At 39.3% G+C, this 10457-nt stretch overlaps 1 pseudogene; it reads right to left on the bottom strand.

The window, feature by feature from the left end:
* Positions 1-239: 239 nt before the first annotated feature.
* LOC130034529 (tropomyosin alpha-3 chain-like) lies at positions 240-1117 on the bottom strand (annotated as a pseudogene).
* Positions 1118-10457: the final 9340 nt, after the last annotated feature.

The following is a 10457-nucleotide window of genomic DNA, read 5'->3' on the forward strand; positions in this document are numbered from 1 at the left end:
TGGAATGACTTGGAATGTCTTACAAAAGCTTGCTACAAAAAAAGGGTAATTACAAAATGTGTACATGACAAAAAATGCATGTGTACATGCTTTAAAAGACACTTTGCATTGTGCTCACATTCTCTTAGATGTTGTTCCCAAAGGTCGCTCTGCCTCTAGCCCAAAGGGAATCTCTGGGGTAGAGGAGGAGACAGTTTGGCTGAAAACACAGCGAGGGTAGGGGTGGGGGAGATGGGGGGAGGGACAGTGAGGTAGAAAGCAGCTTTCCAGTTAAAGATCAGCCCTCGGTGAAAGGTCAGCTTCCGGTGGGCTGGCCTCAGGCAGAGTCAGGGTTGAAGGAGGAGCAGCGGCAGGGTGAGGACTGTACATCTCATTCAGGTCCAGCAGAGTCTGGTCCAGCATCCTTTGTGTACAGAGGTGCTCCTCTTTGGTGCATTTCAGTTTATCTTCCAAATCATCAATTGTCTTTTCCAACTTGGCTACCGATCTCTCAGCAAACTCAGCACGGATCTCTGCCTCCTTGATTTTATCAGTAAGAATCTTTATCTCTTCTTCATATTTATCTTCTTTTTGAGAATACTTTTCCTCAGCAGCACTCAGACACTTCAGGTTCTCGTCCATCAGTCTGATCTGCTCATCCCTCTCTCAGCAACGGGACTTGGCCAGCTCAGCCTGTTCCTCTGTTCATTCCAAGTCGCCCTCAATAATCACTAATTTACGAGCCACCTCTTCTTTTTTCAGGGTCTGTCTCTTCTGCAATATGCTTAGCTTCTTTGAGTTGAATTTCTTGAAGTTCCATTTATTCTTCATCTTTTAAAGTTCGGTTTTCAATGACCTTCATCCCTCTATCACTCTCATCATCTGCTTTCTCAGCTTCCTCCAGCTTTTGCAGGGCAGTCGTCAGGCGCTCCCGAGCACAGTCCAGCTCCTCTTCAACCAGCTGAATCCTCTGGTTCAAAGATCCCACCTGGCCTTGGCTGGTTCCCGGGCCCGCCTTTCTCCCTCCACTTCTCATTGCAGGTGCTCAGCCTTCTCCTCCGCGTCGTCGGCCTGCTGCTGCAGGACCTGGATCTTGTGCTTCACCGCCTCGATGGTGGTGATCTCGGCTATGGTCCCCCCGCCCTGCCTTGCTGCCTCCTCAGCCACCTTTGCCTGCTCTCTGTTGGATATATATTATTGATGAGTAAACAGAATTCAGACTTTTTTTTTTTGAGAGAGATATTCCAACCTAAGTTGTTTTTTTCAGAGTATATCTTCAACCTGAATTTTTATTTATTAAAAAAGCATAGGTCCTGAGGATAGAGAGATAGGACAGTAGGTAGAGTGCTTGGCTTGCTTATGGCATACCCCAGCACCCCATATGGTCCCCCCAAGTGATCTCTTAGTAGAGAGCCAGGATTAAGTCCTGTGCACCACCAGATATGACCACAAAACAAAACAAAAAATAATTATAAGGGTCATAAGCAGCTGTGCTGGAAGGCACTTTCAGCAATCTCTATCATCTTTGAACCACATCCTCAGCCCTACCCTGATTTTAATTTTTTTATTTTTTAAATTTGTTTTAATTGAATCACTGTGAGATATAGCTACAAAGTTGTTGATGATTGTCTTTCAGTCATACAGTGTTCCAATACCCTCTCCGTTAACCACATGCCTACCTTGCTTTTTAATATGAGAATTCTTGTTGTAGTTATTCTGGGTATATAGAGAATGTAGATTAATCATCAAAACCTGTTGTTTATGATAATTAACGACACCTCATCTATAAAGGGTTATGAAATGTCATCAATGAATTGACCATTCAATAAATTCTTGGCCTCTATTGACACAGCTGGCATGGGTCTATGTTATTAACTTTATGCTAGTAAGTTCAAAAACCACAAAAACAACGATTGCAACAACTCTACATGAATGAATCCAAGTTTAATAGTAAAAACAGAATCTTCCTGAGTTACATTGTGGGAAACCTGAGAGTTGTATCTGAGAATTTGATTATTAAAGCCCAAATTCTTCTTTCTCTTCAGAGGGATATCACCTATCAAAGTGGGGGTGGGGGGGGAAGATGCCCTGTGGCTGTTTCCTAGTAGATTTGGACTTATCACTGTTTTTCTTTGTTCCTCCAGACAGTTGAGCTTACATTTCCAGTAAAGGAAACGAAAAGGAAGTAAGTGGCTATCTTATTTGCAATGGGACTGCCAAACAAGGAAAGGCAGGAATAAGAAATCGGAGAAAGTTATGGTTTTAGAGCTCAGGGGAACAATTCACGCCCTCTTTTCCCCTTTATCCTGTATATATTTTCATAGCCTCTGAGTCTGAGTTCACTGGAACTCCTAGGAATGCCAGCCAAGTGGAAGATATGACTGGATAAAGAACTCTGAAAACCGAAATGCCCCGAGTTCACTGTTTGAATCCAGGGAACAACTACATTCCCTTTCGAGGGCTTGAATGCCTCAGATATCAGGCCACAAGCATGCATTGCAAGGTACCCTTGAAACTTGGGCACCAGAGGGAACCTGTGCTTAGCCAGTGTCACCTCATCAAAGTGAGAAGGAAATAATCTGGCATTCTTCACTCAAAGGAGGAATATTCAACCAAGATTTCTAACTTGAACTAAAAGCCTGTTCTCTGGAGCAAAGGTGGACCTGGGGACAGATACTTTCCTCATGAGACAGCTTTGAAGTCATCCCTTAGTAAACATGTTTCCTCCCCAAGCTGTGCACACACACTGAGTTGCCACCTACGGCTACCTCTGCCACCCAGAAGAAACCCCCAGGGGACATGACTTTCCCTCACACTGAGGATGAAGAAGAGGATGGGGGGGATGCCCATGACCTCCTGTGCTGGCCCTCAAGACAGCTGTGTTGGTTTCCCACTGCAGTAGAGGACTGCTATTGGAAGAGTCAGTGGTGAACTTAAACTGGCATATTTCTAAGGTCTTCTTTTAATTTTTTAAGAAAATATTTATGACAGGAAGTTGGGTTAGACATTCCTGAAGCTAGCAAGAGCTTATGAACACACAGTCCTCTCCTCCCTGGACATGTAAATGCAGTTAGCTTATTGAATGAAGACCCAGATACCTCATTCCTTTACATTTAACCCCCAGCCATTGGAGGAATGCAAACATTGATCAGAAGCCAAGCCTCTGGTAAAGGAGTACCATATGTGGGCCACACAAGGAAATTCCTTCTTGCCACTAGAATATTTTCTAGAGTGAGCTATGAATAGAAAGTTTGTGCGTGGTTATGAATATGGATAAAATACATCACTCATGGCCAGGGAATGGCAAGCAAAATTAAAAACACATATTTGGAATCTCATAATATTTTCAAAAATATATTTAAAAGAAAATAAACACAGGTTGTGTGTGTTCATTTACTGCTTGAAGTACCTTTGGGGAAAAGAGACATCAACAACTTTTCTTTCCAAACCATTTACTTTCCCTTATGCCTCTTTAGCACAGACCTGGACCCTCTGGAAAGGAACAGGGGTCTCATAAAGTGCATAGCAAGTTGTTTTACTGGCAAGCATCATATCCCCTTCCTGTAGAAGACAAGGAGTTGAGTCTTTGAGAATGTCCAGAGTACTATGTGGCTTGAGGAGATGTCTTCAGTTCATTCCTATTATTTGTTTACTCATCCTTCAATCTCGGAAGGACGCTGCTGGATTCTAAGTTTTATGCTTTCATTTTTTTTTCTTGTTAGGTTATTTATGAACACCAACTGTACCTGTGTTACTAAGCGTTCATTTGAAAACTGAAAATTCGCCAGTTCATATAACACCAAGAGGTCTGGTCTCTCTAAAATTAAGAAAGAGAAAAGTTTTATTCAATCCACTTTGATTGATACATGCTATTATAGTGAGTTGTTCTTCTATTTGAGGGAAATTTGTCTCCTGAAGGTATTCTTAAATATCAAAAAAACCATTAATGTACATACCAACTACACATGCCCTCCCAGAGTTGAAGAGTCTCCTTAATTTCCTCTTCTCTTCTTTATTCTTCCTTCCAATGAATTTTTTTTATTCAACTTGAGATCTTGTAATCCATTATGAAATAGTAAATGAATTTGATATTTTAAGCGCGATTCTCTGGTGGATTTGGGTGAAATGTTTTTAGTTAATATGGATACCTACAACTTCCATTCCTTTTCTACTTGCAGTCTCATTTTAATAAGCTCCCTCACTTGGAGTAGTTAACTGGGCCAATGAGATTCACAGGGAACACAGTATAAGTTGATGGATTGATTGACATTGGGACCATAGGAACAGCATCTCTAGTCTCTAAGTTCTACCAGAGACATCAAGTTATATGAAAAACTGTCCACAGAGTGATGTATTGTGTCACCTTTTTATTTTTTAGGAATTTTAAATAAGCTCACCAATTGTTATTGTCTGAATATGTTATTGTATGAATATATATGAGATCATAATGCGGAGTATGGATGAATAGCCATGGATGAAAAGACTGAATATGAGGTTCGTGTGAGATCCAACTATAATCTGTTTCCTGTTTTTCACTTTCATAATATAAAAATGCATTCAATCATTGGAGATTACTTTTTTCTGTAAGCAAAATAACATTAATAAGAGCAATAGTGATCTTTCTTTGAATGAAGCCTTAGTCCAAGGCAGGCATGGACCTTCTTCATGCCAACATCTGGCTCTGTTACAACACAGTGTTGTAAGATGACTTAAGAGTTCTTATAAAAACTAAGTGAAAATAGTACAGAAACTTTCTAATTTTAACAAATACTTCTTTGTTGGAAAAAATTTGAATAAATTGGTTTATAACTAATGGGACAGTTAATCTACACATTACCTTCTTGTCCTTCTCTAATTGTAACCTCACATACTATAATACCAATAAGTAATCTCAAATTTACCTTGCATATCTATTAGATGTTCCACATGAGGTAGCCTCCAAGGGGCATAAATATAACCTTTGAATTTATTTGTTTGGTCTTTAACTTAATGTGTTCCTATGACTACTAAATGTTATTATTAAGTGGGAATCTTGTGATAGTAATTTTGATAAGGTTTAAACTTTTGGCATATTAAGTTAATTGTAGTATATCATACATTCTTTTGTTTTTATTTTCTTCACCAGATAGAAAGTAAAACTCATGCAAAGAGACTTGTTTTTAGTGTAATATCCTAATGACCAGAAAGGCGTCTCTTTTCTTTTGATTTATTAAGGTTTTATTGGCATTCAAAGAACTTCACATCCTTAAAGTGTACAATTTGAGAGTTTGAATATATAAAAACAACATGGTGTGATTACCACAATCAAGGTGTTAGAAGTTTACAAGACTGCCTTAATTTTTTTTGTGTTTCTTTGAGGGTTTTGTGTGTGTGTGTGTGTGTGAATGTGTTTACATTTTTAATGGTAAAAATACTTCATATGAGATCTATCCTCTCAACAAATTTTTATTTTGTTTTTTGTTTTGTTTGGGGGCCATACCTGGTATGCTCAGGGTTTACTCCTGACTCTGAGCTCAGGGATCACTCCTGCTGGGTTCAAGGGACCATATGGGATGCAGGGGATGGAACCCAAGTTGGCTTCATGCAAGGCAAATGCCCTACCCACTGTACTAATGCTCCAAGCCCTTCCCGTTAACAAAATTTTAAGTATTTACTATAGGCACATTGTTCACTATAGACACAATGCTGTAATACAGATATTTAGAACGACTCATCCAATATAAATGAAACTTTATACTGATTGAACAACATCTCTCCATTCTGCCTCCTATCCCAACCCTGTTGTCTTTAATGTAGTAGACAGTTAACAAATATTTGTGGAATGAATGAATGCTTAAAGATTTCTAAAAACCCCACAAAGGAAGCAATTTCCTCTTCCAGTCCCAAACTTTAGTGTTTGGTCTACTGTAGACAAAGTGCTTTTCTCTATTCTGTGCCAGACCCACTTTTTCTTGACATTAGTCTGTGACTGCTGTTACCCCAGACATTAATGAATGGTTGACCTACTTGATGCAATATTATTTTTTTTGATAATGTGGTATTTTTGGAAGCTACATACTTGATAATATTTCTTATCCCTGACACTGATGTGGTAACTAAAAAGTACACCCCAAATATATGTTCTTGTTGCTAAGTAATTTGCCAATGTTTAAAGAGTCAGCAGAGGAGGATGTTTTGATAGGGTTTAGGAACAGAGAAAAGAGACAGCAAAATAAATTGTCAATTTTCCTCTTTCAAATTTGCTTTATTAAAAATAAATGTATCATATATATACATATATACATACTTATATGTATATACAATCACTCACATGTGCCCAGTATATATAAATAGTTAGGAAAGAAAATTGGCATTTACCTCAGTTTTGGAAGGTTAACATTTCCATAAAACTCTTAGGAAAATTAGTTATGGGATAAATATCTTCCAAATTGCTTCAAGGTTCCTTGAAAAGTTATCTCTATAGGGAAAATGGCTTAACTACTGAATTTAGGTCAACCTTCTTAACTTTTGTTTTTATAAGAGAAAGTAAAACCTAGTCAAATCTTCTGATTTTCAAGATTTTAGTTCTCTGCTTTACTGTTGTTTTTACCTAAGGGACTATTTCTTGAAAACCATTCAAATTTCCCAAATTTATTAGATTTTGCTTATTTTTCAGCAAACCCCCAAATAAATAAAAGAATGGATATATTTAGGGTTGTTAGACTCATTGATTGTCTTTGTTTCCTTGCATTGTTGGCAAGTGCATTTAGAAAAGAAGCTGCATTGTTTAAAAATGGAAAAGGGAATTCATAAGGAAGTGAGAATCATTTTAATTACTTTTTTACAGCTGACACACAGATGTGATGCAAACACAAATATCCTGTAGCCTGAATTTTACCGCCTTTGTGGCTGTGAAAATTTATGGTTGTCTTTTAAACAGCTCACTAGTGCCATTAGACATCAAAAGGCATCAATATCAACCATGACAAGTTTCCATTAAGTGTTATTTTTATATGTGTGAAAAATAAAATATTCATCAAAGAAAGCCAAAACACACAATTGGCTATGGACACCATAGAAGAAACAAAGTTAAATGACATTCTCATTTCAGAAAGTGCAACTTTTAGAATGAACACACACACACACACACACACACACACACACACACACACACACTGCTTACAGATGATTATTTTTTTAAATGCACTACCACCTTTATTATTTTTATTTATTTATTTATTTAGCTTTTTGGGTCACACCTGGCAATGTTCAAGGGTTACTCCTGGCTCTGCACTCAAAAATCACTCCTGGTGGTGTTCGGGGAACCATATGGGATGCTGGGAATCAAACCTGGGTTGGCCGTGTGCAAGGCAAACACCCTACCCGCTATGCTATCACTCCAGCCCCTTACAGATTGTTTTTTTAAAAAGACCCTCTCAGGTCAACTTATTGATAAACGTACAATTAACAAATTAGTTACATATACAATTTTTGGCAGGGCTGCACCCAGTTCTGCTCTAGGACTACTTGTGGCACTATTCAGAAGATCATAATTAGTGCTAGAGACTGGATTCAGGTTGGTCATATTCAAGGCAAGCAATTTTCCCAGCTCATCATATACTTTTATTTATGTAAATCCTTTCAGTTTAACTCTGTCCTATTTTTTAATGTATCAGAAAATCAAACTATCATTAAGAAGTAAAAAGTTATAAGGAAATGTGTCCTTTTATAAATTTAAAAGAATTTAAAAATAGAAAAATAATCTTGCAGAACAATAAATAAATTACAGCTTCACAGTAGCAAAAGCAATGTAATGCACTCAAAAATCACTTTGTTGTGATTTTTTGTGGCTTCACAAAAAATTCTTTGTTAAAGACTACTAAGGACCAGCACTGGACAAACAAGTATAATCAAATAGAAAACACTTGTTTAAAGATGGTAATATAAGAAATATGTTCATACAGAATAATCAATTCAGAGATGTGTTTTTAGCCAAGAGGAAGTTAAGCACAAACAGGACAAAAATTGACCTTGAAGAAAATGACCAAAATTATACCCAATTCAAACAAGTAAATGCTTCACAACGCAATTGGGGTTCTTTATGTTCAATATCTTTTGAAAATATTTACAAATTAAAAAGTCAGTGGTTTGAATAAATCTAGCCTTGAATAACTAGTTTTCCAACCATGAAAAAGATATTTTTTGCATTTATTTTCAAGGAAAATTTGAAGTATCAATATCATTACAGGGATTGCTTTTATCATCTTACTCTCAAGTAATAGACAAGTGTGAAGAAACAACAAAAATAGCAGTAAAATAAAATACACAATAGAAGATTCAGATGCAAAAAGCCAAGGATTTATATAAATCAATCCAAAATGTAACTGTTGTGAGTCACTAACCTCTAATCATAATTGGTATGGGCCTATTTCTTTATAAATTTTTTAAATTGGCATGTTATAAAATTAAGCATAGGATCGAAAGTAAAAGATAAAGACTGATAAGAATGGCAGCTGGAGGATAGTTTGCTATGATTACTTAATCACTTAACTTCCCGTTAGTCGTTGATTTGCTCGAGCGGGCACCAGTAGCATCTCCATTTGTCCCTGTCGCGTGCTAGTGTAGTCCAATGGCATCTGTTCGCTCCGGGAACATGAAGACCCTTAAACTGATCGTTCAAGATCTTGACGAAGAAGTCTGACCATCTGGTAGGTGGGCGGCCACGCGGTCTTTTGACATCCTGTGGAATCCAGTCGGTAACAGCTCTAGTCCAGCCGTTGTCTTCAAATCTCATTACGTGACCAGCCCATCTGATTTTCGACACCTTGGCAAATGAGACAGTGTCCCTGATTCTTGATCATCGATGGATGTCAGAAATCCGGATTCTTTCTCTCATTTGAGTGAAACGTGATATTCCAAGCATAGCTCTTTCTATTCTTCTTTGGGAGACCTGAATAGCGTTCTCATCCTGTTTGCATAGGGCCCAGGTCTCTGAGGCATATGTTAATGCAGGAAGAACAGTGGAATCAAAGAGATGTGCCCGGAGCCAGAGGTTCTTCGTCCTTTTAGCTATTTCTTCGACGTTCTTGAAGGTGTTCCAAGCCACTCTCTTCCTCCTGCGCAGCTCGGGTGCCAGGTCATTTGTCATGTTGACTTCTCGACCTAGGTACACATAGCTGTTGCATTCGGAGATGGTCGTTCCGTTGAGAGCAAATGGGGCGTCAGGAACGAGGCTGTTTCTCATAAACATTGTCTTCATAATATTCAGCTGTAGTCCTACCTTTCCACACTCACGGTCAAAGTCGGCCAGCATTTGTGCCGCTTGGCTGATGTTTGGTGTTATTAAAACAATGTCATCAGCAAAGCGGAGGTGGTGTAGTTGCCGACCATCTATCTTCACTCCCATTCCTTCCCATTCCAGTCATCACATGATGTTCTCGAGGGTGGCACTGAAGAGTTTCGGTGAAATGGTATCACCCTGCCGCACTCCTCTCTTGACATCAACGATCACTTCTTTGTAGAATGGTGAGATCCTGGTAGTGAATCCGCAATACAGATCACAGAGGATCCTGATGTATTGGGCTTGAATGCCCTGATTGGCTAGGGCTTCAATGACCGCTTCCATCTCAACAGAATCAAAGGCCTTCTTTAAATCAATGAACGTTAAACAGAGCGGCATCTTGAACTCCCGAGAAACCTCAATGAGCTTGGTTATCGTGTGGATATGGTCGATGGTGCTGAACCCTTTGCTCGCATGGTTGTCCTTCATCTAGTGTTCTGCCAATCCTATTTAGGATGACTCGAGTGAACAACTTGTAGACGACAGACAATAGGCAGATCGGGCGATAGTTGCCAATGTCATGGATGTCTCCCTTCTTGAACAGTAGTATGGTCCTGCTGGTTTTCCATTGGGACGGAACCTTGCATTCAGACAGGTAGGAAGTGAAGAGCCGAGCCAGTGTATTGATGAGTACTGACGGCAGGTTCTTCAGGTGTTCAGGTCTGACCTTGTCTGGGCTGGGTGCTGTTTGTTTCTTTACCGACGAAATGGTGTGTAGGATTTCGGAAGGGAGAACGTTGGGAATGACATATCCATCCTGTGGAATTTGGTATGTCGGCAAGTGGACATGGCTATCGAAGAGATTTGAGTAGAAGTCATGGATAATCTTCTCCATTGCCGTTCTGGAGGATGTGATGGATCCATCAGGACGTCGGAGGGCAGTCATCTTGGTCTTGTAGTTGGCGAAGGACAGGTGGGCGTTACCAATACTTTTCCCAGCTTCTGCCGCATCTACCAGTACTTCTGCTCTTCTCTCTTTGACGTCTTCCTTGATCGCATCTCTGCACTGCTTTGCGAGCTCAGACGTTAGCTTGCAGTTGCCTGAGGCATGCGCCAAACCACGCTGGTGAATTAGCTCAAGAGTTTTCGAAGATAGGCAATTTTTTCTGGCTATCTCTCTCTTGGCGTTCCTCGCACATTCATGGAGGTGCTCAACCAG

Source organism: Sorex fumeus, unplaced genomic scaffold (assembly GCF_029834395.1).
Source record: "Sorex fumeus unplaced genomic scaffold, SorFum_2.1 ptg000061l, whole genome shotgun sequence".
Lineage (NCBI taxonomy): Eukaryota > Metazoa > Chordata > Mammalia > Eulipotyphla > Soricidae > Sorex > Sorex fumeus.